At 41.7% G+C, this 21,925-nt stretch overlaps 1 protein-coding gene across 4 annotated transcripts in view; it reads right to left on the bottom strand.

The window, feature by feature from the left end:
* The window catches only part of ADRA1B (adrenoceptor alpha 1B), a 389,407-nt gene that overhangs the window by 186,134 nt on the left and 181,348 nt on the right, over positions 1 to 21,925 (bottom strand). Inside the window, exon 4 of one of the 4 annotated variants that reach the window (XM_032477221.1) lies at positions 14,126 to 14,252. The exons of the other annotated variants lie outside the window; for them this stretch is intronic. The gene's annotated coding sequence lies outside the window, so the exon portion shown is untranslated. The remainder of the gene's footprint in view (positions 1 to 14,125; positions 14,253 to 21,925) is intronic. 4 annotated transcript variants of the gene reach the window in all.

The following is a 21,925-nucleotide window of genomic DNA, read 5'->3' as shown; positions in this document are numbered from 1 at the left end:
CTAGGCACTGAGATACAGAGTTGAGGATGAATTAGACACAGACCCTGATTTCATAGACCTTGTGTGCTAGTAGGAAAGACAGTAACCAGACGGCTGCACTACCTGCTGAGCTATGACACAGTACATCAAGCGTGGCATGGGGACACAGAGGAAGACACCAAACCTAGACTGGAGGTCAGGTGCATTAGTCATTTGTTACCAAAGTAATTCTGCATAATAAATCACCCCAGAACTCAGTGGCTTAAACAAGCATTCATTTAGCTCATGCATCTTTGGGTTAGCTGGTCTTGGTGGGCTCACTCAAATATCTAACATCAGCTGCAGGTCAACTAGTTGGTCCAGCTGATCTTGACTGGGCTCCCTCACTTATTTGGGCATGGACTGGCTGTTAGTTGGTCAATGATGGCCTTGGCTGAGGTCTGCTCTGCTCTAACTCTGCTCTTTTCCACATAACTCATCCTCCAACAGGCTAGTCTGGGTGGGTACTCATGGTGAAGGCAGAGAGGAAAAAGTACAAGTACTTTTGTAAGTTTCTCTTTGTGGGACAACTGTTAAAATCCAATTGCCATCGGCCAAAGCAAGCCACATGGTCATAGTCAGAATCAAAATGTGGGGGAGTAGATTGTACCTTTTAACTGGAGGAGCTATTAAGCCACCTTGCAAAGGGTGAGAATACAGAGAGGGGTGAAGAATTCAGGCCAGTTTTGTCATCAGTTCCATCAGGGAAGACTTTCTGGAGGAGGTGGTAACTGAGCTAGTTCTTAAGAATGCATTGTCAGGTGAATAGTTTTCAGGGATAGTGGGAAAGGGAGTGCAGGATAGATGTGTTATCATGTTCACGCCTCACAGGGGATTTGCTAGTGGTTCCATGTGGTTAAAGGCTAAGAGAGCAAGGGGAGGGTAGCAGGAGATGAGGCTGGAATCACGAGGGGCTTATAGTTACATTAAGGAGCTGGACCATATCCTGGTAGTGGTGATAGAACTTTATGAGTTTTAAGAAGATTAGTTTTTTTTTTCCAAAAGAAAACTTTGGACAGCAGTGGGAGGCAAAAGTAGCAGTGAAGAGCTTGTGGTAGTGATCCAGACTAGAAGTGATGATGGTTCAAGCCAAGGTGTCAGTAGTAGAGGTGGAAAGAAGTGAATTTAGCTGGGAGATGGTAAGAACTGACAGGACAGGCTCATTAACTGGATGTTAGGGATGAGAGAAAAAGAGGTGTCAATGCTGATGCCAAATGTGTGGATTGTTTGTCATCAAGACAGAGGCATCTTGGTGCAAAAGAGGTTTGCATATGCTGAGCTTGAGTGCTGTGGTAGCCAGAAAAATGGCTGCTCAGAGATGTCCACATTCTAAATCCCAGAGCCTGTGACTATGTTACCTTACATGGTAAATGAGGCTTTGCAGATGTGAGTAAGTTAAGGATTATGAGATGGACAGATTATCCTGGATTATCTGGGTGGACCCAATGCAATCATAAGGGTCCTTTAAGAGGGAGGCAGGAGGGTCAGAGTCAGAGGAGATGAGACCACAGAAGCAGAAGTTGGAGGGATTCAGGTCATAAGCCAAGGACTGTAGGAAGCTATAGAAGCTGAGAAGGGTAAGAAAATGGATTCTCCCCTGAAGCCTCCAGAAGGAACGCCATCCTGGTGACACCTTGATTTTAGCTCACTGAGACAGATTTTGGGCTTCTAACCTCCAGAACTGTAAGATAATGAACTTGTGTTTTAAATTATTATGTTTGTGGAAATTTGTTACAGCAGCAATAGGAAACTAATGCAAGGGTCTTGTGGGAGATCCAGATGGGCATGTACAGGAGCTGAGGAGAAGACATCCAGGATGGAGAACTGAATAGGATGGAGAGTCACTGGCAAGTGGACTGGACCATAGCTTTGGCTCTCCCAATAAGGCAGCATAGAGTGAGAGGTGAGGACAGCCTGCAAAGGTCTCAATTCAGGGGAAATCTTTGAAGGGAAGTAAGGAGGACCTGGAGAAATATGAGGAGGTCTAGAGATGGGAAAAATCCGAGAGCTGAATTTCAATAAGGAAACTCTCCCTGTCCACCATCACAGAGTGAGCCAATAAGGAGACTCCAAGTGCCTCCTGGATCTGATCATCGGGAGTATAGTCTTGGTGAGAGCAGTTTCAGAGGCAGAACAGGAGGGGAACCAGCCTGACTGCGGGGAGAAATCGTGGGAAGTGAGGAACTGAAGCCACAAGGAGAGACAGCGTTCTTAGATCATTGGCTTTGATGGGGAAAGAGATAAGATAACAGCTGGAAAAGGGTGGGGATCCAGGGAGAACCTTTTTTTTTTTTTTAATACGAGAGAGAGATATATAAGTTTAACTGCTTCTGGGATGGAGGCAGCGAGGGGACTGGAGGATGGCTGAAGATGAAGGACAGAGGGAGAGGTTATCGATGAGGTCTGGTCTCTGAGGAAGTGTATTTTAGGGGTGAGAGCCAAGATTTCCAGGGGGATTAGCTTTAGATTGAAGGAGGATGATCTTTCCATGAGGGAAGGAGGCAAAAACAGGTGTAAGGATGCTAAGGTGTGTACGTAAGGGTGGGTATGGGGGACAACTTTCCATGTGCTGGTTAAAGCATTCCAACATTTTAGGACAATTCCTTTCTGACTTGCTATAGTGAATTGCCACCACAATTTCACTACTCAGAATAAGAAAATAGAATTTAGAGGGAACAAAGAGACTGGGCTAGTGGTCAGTGGATCAGCATAGAAACCAAAGTAATAGCTGAAAAAATTTTATCTGAAGAATCAGAGCAACATAAAATATAGGAATTGCCATTCTGGGACAGACTCATGGTCCATTCAGGCTGATATCTGCTGCCAACAGAGTTCCCATGGGATGGGCACCCAGCGGGCACAGTCATGCTCCAACCACCCTTGATCTTGGTTATGAGACAGAGAAACTGTTTCCTTCCTGACGTCAACCACAAAGGTTAGGTATATCCCAGCACCCTTTTATGGCTCTGTCATGCATAAATATACCCTAAACCCTCTCCAACTGCCTGCACCATCCCCCTTGGGGTTATGTGTTTCATTAGTTTATTTCCCACTGTGTGACATAGAATTAAAAAAAATCTATTTCTATTTTATTTTGTTTGAGGTTTAAAGAGTGGCCATTTATCCCAGTAGTCATCAAAGGTAATAACGCAAATGAAGCACATTTAGCACATCATAAATCCTGACACGTCATAAATGATTCATGAAGTCTCACGGCGATGGAGATGATGAGGATGAGGATAAAGATAATGATGATGTTTCAGTCCTCTTTAACCCTGCCTGCTACGCATTATCTTCCCCTTTTACAGAAGGGCAAACTAAGGAAGGCTCAGTGAGGTTACTAGACTTGATAAAGAAGATCAGAGAAGAAAAAAAATGGAGGTCACTGAAAAGTTGAAGCATGGGGTGTGGGCTAGGAGCTTAAGGAGAAGCAGCTTGGAGTCTGTTTCTGTTTTGACTGTGTAACACAGGGAACTGTATTCAATAGCTTATAATAACCTATAATGAATATATATATTTTATATATATATATAAAATTGAATCACTATGAGGCACACCAAAAACTAACACAACATTTTAAATCAACTATACTTCAAGTTAAAAAAAAAAAAAAAAAAAGGAGAAGCTGCTTAGAAATGCCTGCTGCCTACCTCCCATAACCCACCCACCCTCTGCCAGCCCAGGGCTGCATTTGCTGGTCAGCTTCCTCCTCCAGAGGTGGAGAGTCTGAACCCAGCTCAGCCGAGCCCTGGGGCCAGCCAGCCTGACATGGATCCTTCAGGTCAGAGAGCAAAAGGATCTCTCTTATTTATTCTTCCCTTGTGATGGAAATAGCCCAAAAAATGTCCTTGTGCTTACTAAGCTATTTCCTAGCCAAAGCCGGCCAGAGAATGTTAATTATCTTATCCTTTTTTACCCCCTTCACAATGAATTATTGAGTTCCAGCGCACATTGTCTTTAATTGCGAGGTATTCCAGAATGAGTAGGTTATCAAAAATGTGCAGAGGGGGAGAGCTTTGGTCCAGCCCTGGGAGGCTAAGGTGGGGAAATTCATCCTTATTTATTTACATGGTAATGGGATGAGATTCTGCCAGCTTGCTAATGGGCTCTTAAAGTGAAATAGGCTTCCTGTGGCCTAGTTAGAACGATTGGTTGCCCTGCTAGCACGTAAAACATCAAATTAAGAAAGCAGTGTCTCCCTTTTTCTAGAAATATTGTTCTGTTGAGGGGACTGTCTGCATTATTTGCACGGGAGAGGGATCTGTAATTTATCGTGGGAGGCGGGGTGGTAGGGTGGGCACAGCTGCTGTATGGTTTAAAGGGACCAGCCCTTGACTCTGCCATCAACCAGCCATTTGTCCTCAGACGGTGCATTTCATTACCCCTAAGTCTCAGTTTTTCTATCAGTCACATGGGGTGGTTATGCTTTGCCCTAAACCAACGTAGCAAGTTTGTTATAAAGACAAGATAAAAAAGTTGGTTTTAAGAGTGCTGAGTGATCTTGAGTATTTTGTATCTCTGAGGAGCTCGCGTGATTTTCCAGAAAGCAAGAGACAGGTCCTAATCACATTTAAAAATAAACCTTAGCATTTTCTAAGTGCTTGGCCAATTACTCCAAATAACGTTCATTCCAGAGGCTCCTGGGGGCGGCGGCGGGGGCCGTAAGTCATATGATGAAATGCATTAGATTGTGGAGCAACCGGAGACAGACTGCAGTGTTTCACTCTAAAATCAAGGCAGAAGCATCCAGGTCCACAGACAGACCCGAGTCTCTCTCACCTCAGCCACTGCCTTCTTTTCCCTAGAGATGGATGGAAACCTCTCTGGGTTCTTCTTACTTCATTTTCTTTATGTTTTTGGTCTTTTCATTGATTCAATGAATGTTTGTTGATCACTTCCTATGTGCTGGGCACTGGGCTAGGCAATGTAGAGATACAGTCTGGAAGGAAGGAAGAATTTAAACTAACCCACAATTAAATATGCAATTACAAAGGGAGGCAGGCCTGCGGGCTTGGAGAGAGAAGGTATGGTGAGGGCAATTTAATCGGAGGATCAGGGGAGGCATCTCTGAGGTCCTTACATTTGAACCAAGGCCAAAAGGATGTCCTGGGCAGATCAAGTGTAGGGAGAAGAGCATCCCAGTCAGAGGGAACAGCAGGTGTGAAGGCACTGCATGGGGAGGAGCTTGGCATTGGAGGACTGAAATCAGTAGGGGAGGGTGTGCGTGTGTATGCATATATGTGTGTGTGTGTGTGTGTGTGTGTGTGTGTGTGTGTGTGTGTGTGTGTGTGTGTGTGTGTGTGTGTCCCCACATGCTTGTGCATGAATGGATAGTACTGAGAGAGGGAAGGGTGGGGTCAGATGAAGTAGAAGGGGCCAGGGAGGTCTGGGTTTGAACCCTGGCTCTGCTAACTGTTGTCTGTATAATCCTGGGCAGGTCATACCAGCTGTCTGAGCTTTGGTCCTCTCCTTTGCAAAGGAGAATGGATGACATGTAGCTCATGAGTCAGCCTGAGGTTTGAAGGTCACCGCAATATCCTTTGAGGCCCTCTTTATCTGGCTCATGTTCCCTCTTGGACCTTTTCTCTGATTAGTCTCTCCCTTCCTCCCTCAGCTCCAGTCAAGTAGCCTCTTTGCTGTCCCTCATACAAATGAAGCATATCCTACCTCAGGGCCTTTGCACCTGCTGTTCTTGCTGTTGGCAATGCTCTTCACCCTCACTTCCTTCAGGTCTTCATTCAAATATCCTGTTCTCAGTGAGGCCTTCCTGACCTCTTTATTTAACATTATCACCTCTGTTCTACTCCAAACATCCATCCCTGCTCGCTGCTTTACTTTTCTCCATAGCACTTAGCACCATCCAGCCCAGTAAATATTTATTTTGTGCATTATCTGCTCTCTCCACAAGAATAGGGGTTCCATGGGGGCATGGGGTTTGTCCATTTTATTCACTGCAATGAACCTAGTGACCCTAAAGGAGTGCCTGGCATATATTAGGTGCTCAATAAATAATGCTGAATGTTTGTGAAGTTATTTGGTAAGTAAATAGAACAGTGCTTCACACATGGAGCATTTAGCCGCATTTTCTTCCTGGTCAGAAAGCTCTGTCCCACTTGGAGCCATAGAAGCTAAGCTCTCCTGTTTCATTTGAATAAATCCCAGCTTCACCAACTCTGTGCCCATACCAAATGTGTCCTTTCCTCAAGGTCTCATGCAAGTCCCATCTCCTCCTCAAATCCTCTAACTTCCTTTCCCAGGCTACAGGGATCTCTCCCTCCTCGGATCACTCTGAGCACTTTCAATTTTTCTCTCTTATAGGGGACTTATTATTGAATGCTTTGTGACATCTTCTGCTCTGTCATTTAATCTTTTGATATACGGGCTCATATCTATCTATCTATCTATCTATCTATCTATCTATCTATCTATCTATCTATCTATTCTATCTATCATCTATCTACCTACCTACCTACCTACCTACCTACCTTCTAACCAGGAATTAGATCATGAACGCTAGAATTTTAGAGTGGGAAGGGCTTTAGTGATCCCTTTCTTCACTTTCACATAGCAGGGCGCTTTTTTGCAAGCTCTTTGAGGCATAAGTCTTTATGCTAAATATCTTTTAACCCTCTTATTAATTTATTCAGCAAGTGTTTGTTGAGTACTGCTGTGTGCCAAGTCATGGATTAGGTACTGTGCTATGACAGTGAATCTGACACAATTTGAACTCTTAGTTTCTGACATGTTGGAGCTTTGTACACAGCAGATGATGAGTAAATTTGTGCTGAAGGAACGAATAAATGAATGAGTATTCATATACAGTTTAAACTTGCTTGTGGTAAACAGACTTAAAAGTAATGAGGTTGCATTTATAAATTATAGGATATCAGTCTTTTTAAAAGAATAAATACTACTCCATAAAGATTTGGGATGAATAGAGGTGTGGAGGGTACTTGAATGATATGGAGATGTCCTGAATTAAGATTCCTAAGAGGGCCAGAAGAGGGAATTGAATTATTTCCTCCCAATGGGAGATCCATCAAAGCTTGGAGGATGGGTGGGTATGGACTGCGTGGTGGTTACTATCGGCGTAGAGATTAATCATCTCTTGACGTCAATAAAGTGAAGGTGAAGGATGCTACATTCTGGCATCTGAGATCTACCTGGGAAGACCCTGAGATCCATCAAGAGGTTCTGACCTTCTCACCGGGGACCCTATCTTTAGAGGACAGAATTCTCTTACTGTCTTGCAAGTGATTGCTTATGGGAAACAGTTTTATACTTGGCAATAGCACAAACTGTCAAGTTCATTTATTTTGCTTCCAGTTTCCTTCCCAAGGGGGATGTTGTACTGCCAAGTGGCTCTGCCTGTGTGCCAGGCTCCAGTGGCTTCCAGCACCTGGGGGTCTGATTTCCAGTGATGTTACACTCCATCACTCAGCCTGAGAACATCTTAATTTAGCTCAAAGCATGACTGCCAAGGCTGAAAGCTGCTCAGGGCAGAGAGTTGTCAGAGGTGGTCACTGCTAGTTGCAAATGTGGTCAGTCTCTGGATCCCTGCTCCTTAGAGCCTGCTACCCATTTGGAGTTGTTTCTCATCCCAACACTGTATCATCATCATCACCCACCACCATCATCATTATCACCATCATCAATCACCATTACAGATTAAGCCCCATCAGATAGGTTTGTAATTATCCCATAATAGGGGCAATTTTCTGGGTGAAGAAGCCCTAATTAACAAAATCTGCTTGGCCCTACCACAACCTCCAAAATGTTTGTCAGCCAAGAAAGTGCTTCTATTCTAACCAAAGTCAAACTAGAAATCACAGTTCTGAGAACAGTGGTATAAAACTGGCAGGTGCAGAAATGAAATGGGGGGGGGGGAAGATTTACCAAAAGAACCTGAGCTAAAAAATCGGAAGACCTGGGCTCTGGTCCAGGGATTTTGTTTTAATTTGAGGACTTCCATTGAGAGTGACCGTAACTCAGCTTCTCTGGGTTAAAGTCAATGCTTCTATCTACTGGGATCAATAATTCTTGCCCTATTCTACTACAGAAAATTGTGGTGGCAATTGAGTAATTTAATGGATGGGTAAGTTTAGGAAGAATAAGTAAAAGGGGATAGTGTGAGATGTTCTACGTTATAGTCAAGATGTTATATTGAAGGGACGCTAAGGACTTTAACACTAAGGACTCTTGGTTGTAAATGACAGAAACTCAGTTCACAATGGATTAATCAAGAAAAGGGACTTCATTGGTGTACATAGTTGAAAAGTCCAAAGTTGGATTTTGCTTTAGGCACAGGTGGATTCAGGACTCTGTCTCTGCAATCAGCAGCCCTCTCTGTGTGGTGCCTTCATTTTCAGGCGTTGCATGAGAACAAGGGAGCTGGAGCAAATCCGGCTTCTCAAGTTCAAGCCTGGTAGGAAAGTGTGAATGCCTCTTTCTTCTTGGTCTTAAAAGAGAAGTTCCTCAATTAATGTTAAGTGAACTTGATCAGTTTGGTGTGGGTCACATGTCTATCCCAAGTAATCACTGTGGCTGAGGAGTGAAGCTGGCTTAGATCTGCATGTGGGGACACGAGTTTTATCCCTGGAGTAAGACGTGGGGAGTCCCATGTGTATCACCACATGAAAATTAAGGGAAATTTAGTGATGTTGTGTGGTCAAAACATTTCAAATATCCATCACGAAGACTAACCAATGAGCAACTCTTCAGAGGAAAAAAAAAGTCTAAACCACTCATTACTAACAGTAAACAATAATCTGCTAAAACTAAAATTTCCTTATTATGTTACTTTTTTTCACTCATAAAGATTTTCTTATATTTAACTAGAAATATTCCTTCTATTTGAGATCATTTCCTTTTCTTTTATATATATTTTTATTGAAGAATAATCGATTTACAAAGTTGTGTCAATTTCTGGTGTACAACACAATCAGTTCTTCAGTCATACATGAAATACATATATTTGTTTTCATATTCTTTTCACGATAAGTTACTCTTTATGTCTGAGAATCTGTTTCTGTTTTGCAAATAAGTTTCTTTGTCTTTTTTTTTTTTAAGATTCCACATATAAGTGATATCATATGGTATTTTTCTTTCTCTTTCTGCCTTACTTCACTTAGAATGACATTCTCCAGGAACATCCATGTTGCTGCAAATGGCAGTATTTTATTATTTTTATGGCTGTATAGTATTCCATTGTATAAATATACCACAGCTTCTTTATCCAGTCATCTGTCGATGGACATTTAAGTTGTTTCCATGCCTTGGCTATTGTAAATAGTGCTGCTATGAACACTAGGGGTGCATGTATCTTTTTGAATTAAGGTTCCCTCTGGATATATGCCCAGGAGTAGGATTACTGGATTATATGGTAAGTCAATTTTTAGTCTTTTGAGGAATCTCCATACTGTTTTCCATAGTGGCTGCACCAAACTGCATTCCCACCAACGGTGTAGGAGGGTTCCCTTTTCTCCACACCCTCTCCAGCATTTATCATCTGTGGACTTTTGAATGACGGCCATTCTGACTGGTATGAGGTGATACCTGATTGTAGTTTTGATTTGCATTTCTCTGATAATTAGTGAGACTGAGCATTTTTTCATATGTCTATTGGCCATTTGTATATCTTCATTGGAGAATTGCTTGTTTAGGTCTTCTGCCCATTTTTGGATTAGGTTGTTTGGTTTTTTGCTATTAAGTTATATGAGCTTTTTATACATTCTGGAAATCAAGCCCTTGTCAGTCTCATCTTTTGCAAAAATTTTCTCCCATTCCATAGGTTGTCTTTTTGTTTTGCTTATGATTTCCTTTGCTGTGCTAAAGTTTATAAGTTTAATTAGGTCCCATTTGTTTATTTTTGCTTTTATTTCTATTGCCTGGGTAGACTGATTCTCACAGGTAATGTGCTTGCATCTCACAGCTGTGTGTTGTGTATTTTGCATCTTACATTTTCTAGAAAGGATCCAAACTCACCAAACATTTGCTTCTAATGACAGGAGAGATCAAGGCCGTAATAAATGCCTTCATGCTCTCTCCATCACTCTAATTCAAAGCATTCATTTGCCAATTAACTATGCAGTGACTGGGATATAGTTTGCATGTTTATTTGTATTGTTATTTTAACTCACATAACTTAAAAAAGCTTTTAATGAGTTCATGGCTTATCTTCCCAGCCAGATAGTGATCTTCTTGAAGACAGCGACTATACTTCCTGCTCCTTTGCCTAATACTGTATGCTCAAAAAGTTGGCTTTCTTTAAATTGAATATTCTAATCAAAGCTATAAACTCTAATAAACAGAAATACCATGTAAAGGAAATGAAAATATTACTAGAATTTTAGGCAAACTCATTTTCATATTAAAGGTATAATCATGAAAGCTCATTTGGTGACCATAGAATGGGGTAGTATTTATTCAAATACCCTTGATAAGATGCCAAAATTGTGACATAAGTGCTCCTCATTTTTCCAGGTCCCTGGATCAACAATACCGCTGATCAATCACATCGCTCTGTAAACCTCAAGGCGGCTGTAGAGTTTGTCTCCACATAGCCCTTCAGGAGGGCATTACTAATTGATTAAGGTGTTGGCCCAGGATCGAAGCCCGTTTGTCATCCTGCAAGTCTGGTTTTATGCCTTGGGTGGTTGCCCTCTTTACCCAAATTGAGAGCTTTATGGGGTGTATGCTAGATGGGATAAAAGGGACATATGCTCAGTTAGCCAGGTCAGTTCAACTCAGCAACTTGGGCTGACAGAGTCAAACCACCCTCATAGTTGACATTAAACTGTACACTCCTTATTACCATTTAACCCTGAGTACTAAGATAAAGTCTCTGGTCATCTTTAATAGGACCAAATTCTATTTGATGTTTAAGAGTCAGATACGAAGCATTCATTCATGTGAGCTTGTCTTAGAAAACTCACTTACTCATTGACAAATTTGAAGTAGAAATTACCATGTGCTACATTATCCAGGGAAACTCCTTTTGGACAGAATCATGGGAATTTTTTTCAACTGATCTTTTCAGGGTGTATGAAACTTTTCCAGGGAAATGAAGTATTTCTGTAGAAGAGGAGAGGTAAGACTATTGGGGTAGAGAAGACGGTAACATTTTTTGGTAATATTTGCAAAGGAAATTCATGAGTATGACAAATGAAGTACAGTTTGTGATTGAGGAATAATGAGTTTCCCACTGTGGCTATAATGTAGGATTCATGGACAGATGTGTCAAGAAGTAAAGCTAAAGAGCTACAAGAATCAAAACAGCATGGTATTGGCACAAAAACAGACACATGGATCAATGGAACAGAATGGAGAGCCCAGAAATAAACCCACAGACCTACGGTCAATTAATCTTTGACAAAGGAGTTAAGAATTTACAATGGAGAAAAGACAGTTTGCTTAGCAAGCAGTCTTGGGAAAACTAGACAGCCACATGTAAATCAGTGAAGTTAGAACACTCCCTAACATCATACACAAAAATAAACTCAAAAGGGCTTAAAGACTTAAACATAAGACAAGACAATATAAAACTCTTAGAAGAAACCAGAGGCAAAACATTATCTGACATAAATCTTAGCAATGTTCTCCTAGGGCAATCTACCCAGCCAATAGAAATAAAAGCAAAAATAAACAAACGGGACCTAGTTAAACTTTTAAGCTTTTGCACAGCAAAGGAAACCATAAACAAAACAAAAAGACAACCTATGGAATGGGAGAAAATATTTGAAAAAGATGAGACTGACAAGGGCTTGATTTCCAGAATATATAAACATCTCATATAACTTAATAGCAAAAAAACCAAACAACCTAATCCAAAAATGGGTAGAAGACCTAAACAAGCAATTCTCCAGTGAAGACATACAAACAGCCAATAGGCACATGAAAAAATGCTCAGTCTCACTAATTATCAGAGAAATGCAAATCAAAACTACAATCAGGTATCACCTCACACCAGTCAGAACGGCCATCATTCAAAAGTCCACAGATGATAAATGCTGGAGAGGGTGTGGAGAAAAGGGAACCCTCCTACACTGCTGTTGGGAATATGGTTTGTGCAGCCATTATGGAAAACAGTATGGAGATTCCTCAAAAGACTAAAAATTGACTTACCATATGATCCAGCAATCCCACTCCTGGGCACATATCTGGAGAGAACTCCAATTTGAAAAGATACATGCACTCTAATTTCATAGTATGACTATTTACAATAGCCAAGGCATGGAAACAACTTAAATGTCCATCGACAGATGACTGGATAAAGAAGCTGTGGTATATTTATACAATGGAATACTATACAGCCATAAAAATAATAAAATACTGCCATTTGCAGCAACATGGATGTTCCTGGAGAATGTCATTCTAAGTGAAGTAAGGCAGAAAGAGAAATAAAAATACCATATGATATCACTTATATGTTGAATCTAAAAAAAAAGACAAAGAAACCTATCTGCAAAACAGAAACATATTCACAAACTTGTGGTTACCAGGGTGGAAGAGGGTGGGAGGAGATAAACTTGGAGTTAGAGATTTGCAGATACTAACTGATATCTATAGAACAGATAAACAAGTTCATGCTGTATAGCGCAGGGAGCTATATTTGATATCTTGTAATAACTTATGGTGAAAATGAAAATGAATACATGTATGTCTATGTATGACTGAAACATTATGCTGTACACCAGAAGTTGACACATTGTAACTGACTATACTTAAAAAAAAGAAGTAAAGCTGAAAAAAAAATAGAGTGAGATCCTTTGTTGAAGATTCTTGAATATTATATTACGGAGTTTGGATTTATCCTATGAACAATAGGAGCCAATTACATTATTAAGTAGGGGAGGGGATAGATTGGAAATTAGTAGTTGGGCTTGGCTGCAAAGAGATGGGCAGGGAGAAGCAATGATAAGGATCTGAGCTAGGACAGGGATTGTGGTGTAGGGAAGAAGGAACAGGGGAACAGAATAAAGAAAGACTTTAAGTGCATGAGATGCCTAAAGGGCAGGGTGGGAATCAATGAAATAATTGAGATTTCTGGGCTTGATAATGCTTTTAATTGAGATAGAGAATGCAAGAGGAGGACTGTGATTTCAAGAAGGAGCTAGTGTGGTTTAAGGCATGTGAGGTTAAGATTTTAATGGGACACCCAAGTGGAGATGTCCAGTTAATTGTTAGGTATACCAATTTAGGGCTTGAAAAGCAAGATTAAATTGGCAGTAGATGTTTGGGAATCAGGTTAAATGAAATGAAACCATGAGAGTGGGTAAGTTCACATAGAATGTAAAAACTGCTGAAATGTAACCCTGGGAACACCAACATTTGTGGTCTAGATTAAAGCAAAAGATGCATGAACTCCTTCAACTTGAACTCTCACGGAGATAGAAAAAGAGTAGTTGCAGAGGTAGGAAGAGAAATATAATTGTGTCCTGAGATTACAGAAGATTCCAAGAAAGAAGGAGGGGAAAGTTGCTGGAGTTGTCGGTTTTAGCAATAAAAATACAGGATACCCAGTTAAATCTATATTTCAGATAAATTATATATATGCCCAAATAATGCATATAACTGGGAATTTTGTATTTTATCTGCCAACCCTACAAGTTGACCAAAAGACGGCAAGAAATCCTTGGCTTTGACAATCAGGAAGCTGTTGATGTGCTATGTCTGGGCAGTTTCACCACAGAAGTGTAGGCAGAATCTGAAAAGTGGTGAGCTGATGACAAGGAAACAAAGTTGGTCAGGAAATGAGGGTGGTGAGGAAGTAAGACCAGTGAGGGGGTCAATTCTGTGGAGGATTTTTGTGTCCAAGGAAGGTGAGAAATAGAGAAGTTGAGAAATAGAGAAGAAGTTGAGAAGAAGAGAAGGTCAGGGAAGATGTTTTTTGTTTTGTTTTAGAAAAAAGAGAAAAGCTTCCATGTTTATAGGCTGACAGGAAAAAAAAAATGTTAGAGAGGGGAATAAATGAAAGAAACAAGAAAGAGGAGATAATTTGTAAGGAGGATTAGAGAGGTCAGCTTCGAACAGGGGATGGAACAGCTTTTCCATGAGAAAAAAAAGGCCGAGAGGCAAGGAGGAAGGATGAACCATGGTATAAATAAACCTGGGGATGTAGGAGAGAAGTTGAGGGAGTTCATGCACGATCATCTCTCTTTTTCTTCATGATCCAGAAAGGTTTATCACTTGATGAGAGCTGGTGGAAGGGCTTCTGTGAGAGCAGGATTTTGAACCTAAGGAAAATAGTAAAAGGAAATGTCTTGAGTGCTGGAAAGGGTAAGGCTTAAAGGCATGGGTTTGAAAAATCAGTATCTGCTAGTGAGGGAAACAGACTGGAGTGGATAGACGGGGATGTGTGATGGATAAAAGGGCATCAATTTTGGAGGGAGGTAGGCCTGGGTATGGGTCCTGGCTCTCTCTGTATTTGGTAGCTTTCACTAGGTCATGGTGTGTAACATATGAGCCCCGAGGTCTCAATGGCTTACAAAAACATTCCCTTCTTTCTCACGTTACGTGGTAGTCGCTGTAGGTCAGTTGTTATAGCCCTTTCTCTGGACCAGGGTAGGGTTCAAAGCCGTTTTGTATTCCAGGAATTGTATTAGCAGAAAAGCAGCTGTTGAGGCATGACCGCTCACGGCAGAGAACACAGGAGCAAGAAGCCATATTCAACCAAGCAAGCACTTTTAAATTTTTTTCTCAGATGATTGATGTCATGTTCCTTCATGTTCCATTGGCCAAAGCAAGTCAAATGGCCAAGCCCAACACATGTGGTACAGAGAAATATACTTCACTATGGGGAGACGGAATTAATATTTACAAATAGTAACACAATTACTGCATCATCTAAAGATTTTGTAACTCTGGTCAAGTTACTTCAGTTTTCTGGGCTTCAGTTTCCCCGTGTATAATACAGTTATATTAGCATCTGTTTCCTATGACTGTTGGGAGGATGAAATAAGATTAACCTGTGTGTTCAGCCTACTACAGTGCTGGTACATAACAGATCCTTTATACGTATGAGAGTGCCTTGCCTCGGTGCTGAAATCTCACAGCTCCATGATCATAGGAAATTAAATTAAACTTTCTGCCCTACATTTTCCTTCTCCAGACTCACTAGGTGAACTGTAAGACCCTTTCTGGCTCTAAAATCCTCTGTTCCTAAAATCTTATCCTAACTAATCAAACAGTCCCTTAACTCCAAAGAACCCTCTGACTTAAGAGGAAACTACAAATTTATGAGTGATTTCATTTGGTTTATATCTCCTAGGCTCAGCCAACTATCAAGGGCAGGGGAAAGACTTGTTCAAATAAACCTAAGAAATCTACAGGAATCAAGTGTATGGTGGACCATCTCATTATCCACTAGGGACACTGTTTAGGCTTACGGAAACGGTGATGCTTCATAGAGAAAGGTTAAGATGTTCTCCCTTCGCCTCAAGGAGTTTAGCCACCTTGAATAATAAGGTCTGCTGGTGAGATGTGAAGTCTGACAGCAAGTGAGGAAACAGTTGAAGAGGCAGCACTGGAAATGCCTCGAGTCTTCCCAGGCGTCACCTTCTGCCTTGGAAATGTGTGAAAGCCTTGAAACTGTCTGGCAGAACCTTGGAAACTGCTCACCATATGTCACTGACTGTTTCACAGAGTGGAAGCAGGTGGAAGCATGTCTGAACAATGTTCTGATGGCCAGTTATATCAACTAGGATTGTGGGCAGCTACATGGTGCAGAGACCACACCACCATGGTTTATGTAAAACAGAGGTTTATTTCCCCGGGTAGCCAACCTTTGGAAGTAGATAGGCCACTGTTTCACCACAGTGTCAATGTCATGGGAATTTCTGATGTGCATCATTCTCAAAGAAGATCAGCATGGAAAATGTTATTAGCTGGCAGATTGAAATTTAAGCCTAAACCCAAGGATTTCACAAGTGCATTTCAACTTTAATGCACAGCTTAAGGTGCTTGACCAGATGCCCGATTTAAATATCTAGCTTTAAAACCAAGCAGAGTTAATTGATCAAATATCTAAGTACCTACCACAGGTTCTATTCTGGTTTGGGTTTGTAAATAATAGAACAAAACTTTAGATTCAGTCCAAGTTTAAAAGAAAATAAACTTAACATACAGAGGAAAGAGATTATTACATGCAGAGAAAATCTAGCAAAAAAAAAAAAAATTCATGGCAATCTTTCTCCGATCTTTGTCCAAATCTCTATCATTTCTAGTGGAAAAGCCCTCACATTCTCCTGTCTCTCCAGTTAACTTAGTTTGGACACATCAGTCAATGTTTATCTTGAATAAATATGCATCAGATATCACTTCTAGACATAAATCCCTCCAGTACCTCAGTTGCATCTAGAGAAAAACCCAAACTCCTCGTCTGGCACAGCTGGTAGGCCAGCCCCTCCTCTCCAGCCCTACCCTGTACCACTGAACTCTGCTCTAGCCACACTGCTCCCAAGCCTATTTTCTGCCTCAGGGCCTTTGCATTTGTGATGTCCTTCACCCAGGCTACTTTCCTCAGAGGTGGGAGTTGGATCTTTTCAACGCAAATGTCACCTTCCTAGAGATCTTTTCCCTCAACACCTTATTGAAGCAGCCTTCCCGATCCTCCTGCCTGTTTACTTTATATTAAAAGTTATTATTATTACTGCCTGACTGTATCTTATTTATTTGTTCGTGGCTTCACTATCCTCAGTAGACTATAAGCTCTCTGAGTGCAGAGCCCGGCACATGTTTACACTCAGCAAGTATGTGCTAATTATTTCCATAATCAAGTATTTCAGGCTCTAAACATTCAGAAAAGAGGGACACTGTCATGAACCCTAAGTCAGGGAACTTTTCATGAAGGAGAAGGGAATGGGTTGGACTTAGAAGAAAGAGAAGGATCTGCATTGGGGGTACCCAGGTGAAGCCACAGGTATGGTTTGCAGGGAGCGAAGGCATGGCCTTAGTCTGTGGCAATTCCATTTCTGAACTGACAGCAAATGGCGTGCGTGTCTCTGCCCCTGGCAGATCAGAGAGGCCAACCTTTCTTATGGAAATACCACCAAGGCCATGCAAGCAAAATACTTTGATGACTTCATCAAAAGAAAACATGTGACTCTTGCAAAATAAATTCCTAGACCGAGGGGGTGTGGCGGAGGGACAGTTCTTGAGCTGAAGAGAAAATTCAGGACCTTCCAAGGCATTCTGTAAAAAATGCTCTTTGGATAAAACTGCAACTTAAAAATAACCTCTGTTGGGTGTGGAGAGAACAACTCAAATATTGGGGCCAGAAACCCAGAGTGAGGGCCAAATTTGGGCTAAGAAAATGCTAGATTCTTGAGATCTTTGGAAAGCAATTCCCTTCCCCACATTTATTTACAACGAAAAGAAGTTTCTTAGAAACAAAATGAGGAAACTGACTATTTGTGATTTTGAAAGTGTCAAACCAGTGTGCTAATAAATAAATCATCTTCCAATGTGATGAAGCAAGAAAAAAAATCTGAGAAAGACAGGTTTATGATCCAAGATAAACAAATATGCCACCATTGGAGAAAAAGATGGCATCAGAATAAGGCCATGTGGAGTGGTTTTGACCTTGGGAGCAAGGGGTGTCAGGTAGCCAGAATCAGAGGAAAGTGAAAACTGTCACAAGAAGCAGGCTCACCTGGGGGAGAATTCAACTCTGCCACTCTTTTCTGTGAGACCTTATGTAACTTACTTCACTTCTCTTGCCTCAGTTTATTCACCTGTATAATGGAAAAGTGTCTATCTACCTGCCAAGGATATTGTGGAGATTAAGTGAAGTACTTCATAAAAATTGCCTCACAGAATACCTGAATGTAAGAAGGCTTTAAAAATCTTCTAATTTTATTTCTGTTCTTTCTCTTGAGAGAGTGAGCAAGTCAGAGAGCTTCAGAATTACGCAGGATAAGATATAAGACAAGATTTTTGCTTTCCTAGTTAGGGAACAGAGCACTCATCTTTTGGCATAATAATGATGTGTAACAGACCAATAGAAAATTCAGCGACTTAAAACAGTGAGCATTTATTTAGCTCACAAATCTGCAAGTGGACAGTTTAGTCTGGACCCAGTGGGGCCTTTCTTCTGGTTTAGGCATTGACTGACTACTGGCTGGTCTAGGGTGGCCTCTCCAGAGGGTGACTGACTGGCCGACTTGGCTCTCCTCCAGCAGGCTAGCCCGGGCATGCTCTCGTGGTGAAGGCAGAGGAGCAAAAGTGAGCAAGCCCAGTTGTGCAAGTGCTTTTCAAGGCTCCGTTTATGTCACATTTGCTAACATCCTATTGGCCAAAGCAAGTAACACAGTCAAATCCAGAGTCAGAGCTGGAGGGCACTACAAGCTTGCATGATATGAGATGCAGATATGGGAGGGAGAAAGAAAGGAGGCCATCAGTGCAATTAACCTACCGCAGGGAGACTGGACAGATGCACATATAGATAATTAAATTTCATATAAACACATAACAAAATACATATGTAATTAACAGAAGATGAAAGATAATGATTTGTAATCCCAGAGAGTTCCACTGATTCTGAAGAAATTTTCCTCAAGATCTCCTGGCTTAGCTACCCACTGTGATTAGGGAGCAGCCATCACTGTCCCCATCTTACAGATAGTAAGGTGGGAAGCGTGGACCTGAGCTTCTGATGACGAACCTCCCCTTCACCCACAGCTTTCCAAACCAAGAGCAAAATAAATGGAACACACACAAAAGGGGCAGGGATCTCCATGAACTCTGGGAGCCAAGAAGCCTTTGAAGAGACAAAATTCACTTGGGATGTGGATATATGCACAATAACGAGTTTTCAACCTTTTTTTTCTTTTAATGGAGGTACTGGGGATTGAACCCAGGACCTGGTGCATGCTAAGCATGCACTCTACCATTGAGCTTATAACCCTCTCCTATCAACATTTTTATTGCAGAAAATCTACTCTTTTTGGATAAATTTTTATGTAGAAATTGCCAATTGTATAAACTAATAAAAGAGCTATTTCATTGGCATACATTTACTTTTAGGTTCAAATATATAACATTTACTTATTTTCAAATTAATATATAAGAATAATGAGGTCATTTGGGGACACTCAGGGGTTTGAAATCAGGGACTGGTATCAAAGGGAGGCAGTGCAGTCTTGGGGGAGTTTGCTCAGGCTGCCCAGCAGAGTGGAGTTCTGTTGTTTTGCTACCCAGTCCCTATTCCCCATTTCCCATCTCCCACTTCTGGTCCAGTGGCTCTCAAGTGGCTGGTCCCACTTCTGGCTATAAAATGGGTCTTGGAGGCAGGGTCAGAGAGTGCTGGAAATGGAAGTTCTTCCTGGACACTGGAAAAGTGTCAGCCTGGAGTGACCAGGGACCATTGCACACAGACGACCCTGTCAAAGAAACTAACCCAGGGGAAGCTCTGCCAAGAGAAGGACGATGTGGTACCACCATCGATGTGTCTGGATCCAACTGGAACTTAATCCAGTCTGATCTCTGCGCTTTTCTGTTACATGTATCAGTAATATCCTTTACTCTTTCAGGCCAGCTTGACTTGGATTTCTGTCTCTTGCAACCAAAACATTTCTGACTATTACCCAGTATTAAGGAAATCTGATTCAAACAGATAAGTAGTTGCAAGTAATAACAGTTTTGAAAACACTTCATCTTGTGATGTTAGGAAATTCTTTCTTAAAATAAATAGAAGCTTTATTCCAAATCTTTGCCCATTCACACATGAATGTTTAATTTGACAGCACAACTCAAAGGGCTAAAATTTAGTATATAGCACATGTGAGGTGATGTTTGTTTACTGCAGATTTTAAAGTTGATTTTATATATATTTGAAAATGAAATTTAATGAAAATTCTTTTAGGACTCTCAAGATGTCCTTTAGACCCCTTCAGTTCCCAGAGTATGGCAGAAAAACTATTGATAGAGCAGAAGAGAGCATATTCTAGGCCTCTGACATTTGCCTTTTAGCACCATAATGAAACTAACAATGCCACATAGGAAACATTAATTCACTGACAAGCCCCATCACGTTGTTCTGTTTGAAGCCAGAGCAGCTCTGTAACCATCCTGTGGACGGGAGGAGGGGCGACGCGGGGCATAACCACGGAACGTGCCTCCATCTTTTTCTCATTTCATTCACTCTCATATCCTGTCCTAGGATGGTACACTCTTTCCTCTCCTAGAGGAACCTTTCTAGCAGCAAGAGCAAGAGACTAACCAGTGTGCCCATGGCTTAAACACTGTGAATTATCAAATACGGGGTAAAAAGGGCTGAATCTCCAGGGATGGGAGCAACCTCATGACCTGTGCGATTGTTCAGAAGTGTCCAGTAGGAACTGGGTTTAGGAAACTGGAAGAGAAAGCACCGTGCTATTCTCAGCTTTGGTATGTGATTAAATTCCATCCTACAAAACCTGGAGGCAGGTAGTGAGTCCTCCTCTTCTTCCCAAGGGAAGTCTAGAGCCTGCCCTTCTCTTTCTTTGCCTCCGCTGATCTCTCCACACTCTCCCATGGACACGTTCTGGCTTCTCTGTTCCTCCTGATCAGTGCTCCTCCTCATACCACTTTCCTGCTACTCAGTGTCCTTACCCTGCCCAGATCCGCCGCCATCCCGACCCCCGATCCTTGCTTACTGCTTTTTCTTCACCAAACTTACCTCCCCTCCATCCTATGCCCTCCAGGTCTTACTAGATGAGGGAACCTAGTTCACAGTGCTTTCATTTACATCATGACATTTAATCAGTACCTCAATCCTAAGGGCAGGTAAGACAGTTATAAAGGTTTTTCACCCTGTCCCACAGGTGAGGAAATACAAATTTAGACTTAAAAGCCACAGAGCAAGGACGTGACAGAGATGACGCAAATCCCCAGTGTTATGACCTTTCCCTACCATTAGTACAGATAATAAGACACTCAGTACAAATAACTTGTTAATAACCTATGCTTTCAGGATAGCTTTATAGTGAAAATGTGGTATGTTGCATAGTTGGTAGTCAATAAATATTTCTTGACTGATTCTAAAGATCAGCCACACCCTTAACTCATTAATTCAGTCACCTAGCAAACTTTTATGGAACATTTATAATATCCTAGGTATTATAATAAGCACTGGGGAACCCGAAACCTGACCCATCTTCACCAGCTTTAAGGAGGCACTAATCTGGTTGGGGGATAGATGGGAGTGAGCCCCTTAAAAAAGGAGGAAGTATGGAGCTTCCAGGAGAGAGGAATAAATCCACCTCATTCCCCTACCTCTAGGGATGGCACTGGAGACAAGGACCCAGGGGAAGAGTTCATGGAAAAGGTAACTTGTGAGTTATGATTGGAAGGATTTTCTGGAAGCAGAAAGGAAAATTCCTGCCAGAGGGCACAACTTGAAAAAGGCACGGAGGTGTGAAAGCACACGTATGCTTTTGTTGCAGAAAAACGTGTTACAGCTCGATGTTACAGCTCAGTTGTGACAGCAACCCAGATCCGGGCGAGAAACCAAGCAGCATTTGGAGAGTTGGAGAACTCAGGTTTATTACGCCAGCGGGCCCAGATGAGTTAGCACTCCAAGCTCTGGACCCAGTCCGTAGGTTTACACAGGCTGCCAGTTTACACTTTGCAACATCATATGAAAATAAGGTATAACAAAAGTTAACTAATTAGGAACAAGCTTTGTAGAAATGGACCAATCAGGAGTGAAGGAAATGACCAATCAGGATTGAGCTCAGGGAACCAATAGAATTTTAGGGGTAAGTTCCACTTTTCTGGAAGTAATCAGTTTCAGAGGCAAAAAGTGAGACAGAGCCACTGGGCCAGGGAACTGGATGGTGCTGGCAGGAGAATAGTGGCCCTGCCTGGGGGTTCTGCTGGTCTTTTTTAATGGGGCTTCCCACCTCACTTTAGGGAGGCAAGCAGCTCA

Source organism: Camelus ferus, chromosome 3 (assembly GCF_009834535.1).
Source record: "Camelus ferus isolate YT-003-E chromosome 3, BCGSAC_Cfer_1.0, whole genome shotgun sequence".
NCBI lineage: Eukaryota > Metazoa > Chordata > Mammalia > Artiodactyla > Camelidae > Camelus > Camelus ferus.
The sequence above is the reverse complement of the archived record's forward strand: the minus strand, read 5'-3'. Positions and strand labels throughout refer to the sequence as shown.